This window comes from Carlito syrichta, unplaced genomic scaffold, assembly GCF_000164805.1.
Source record: "Carlito syrichta isolate Samal-C Ts95f unplaced genomic scaffold, Tarsius_syrichta-2.0.1 Scaffold305639, whole genome shotgun sequence".
NCBI lineage: Eukaryota > Metazoa > Chordata > Mammalia > Primates > Tarsiidae > Carlito > Carlito syrichta.
Genome location: NW_007249735.1, coordinates 540,110 through 540,337, shown reverse-complemented (window position 1 = coordinate 540,337; position 228 = coordinate 540,110).

Genomic DNA, 228 nt, shown 5'->3' with positions numbered 1-228 from the left:
CAAAAGAACACTATATAATGATAAAAGTTTCAATCCATCAACAAGAAATATCCATCCTAAACATATATGCACCCAACACAGGAAAACCAGTGTTTCTAAAGCAACTACTAAGTAAACTAAAAAAAGATATTGACTCTAGCACTATTATAGCAGGACACTTGAATACCCCACTAAGAGCCCTGGATAGATTATCGAGGCAAAAAATCAACAAGGAGATCCAGAACCTAA